Source organism: Bison bison, unplaced genomic scaffold (genome assembly GCF_000754665.1).
Source record: "Bison bison bison isolate TAMUID 2011002044 unplaced genomic scaffold, Bison_UMD1.0 scf7180017864254, whole genome shotgun sequence".
Classification (NCBI taxonomy): Eukaryota; Metazoa; Chordata; class Mammalia; order Artiodactyla; family Bovidae; genus Bison; species Bison bison.
Window position 1 is genome coordinate 7,804,241 of NW_011494826.1, and position 294 is coordinate 7,804,534.

The following is a 294-nucleotide window of genomic DNA, read 5'->3' on the forward strand; positions in this document are numbered from 1 at the left end:
AATGCAGTGGTCATAACAAACACCCTCTTCCAACAACACAAGAGAAGACTCTATACATGGACATCACCATTGGTCAACACCAAAATCAGATTGATTATATTCTCTGCAGCCAAAGATGGAGAAGCTCTATACAGTCAGCAAAAACAAGACCAGGAGCTGACTGTGGCTCAGACCATGAACTCCTTATTGCCAAATTCAGACTGAAATTGAAGAAAGTAGGGAAAACCACTAGACCATTCAGATATGACCTACATCAAATCCCTTATGATTATACAGTGGAAGTGAGAAATAGAT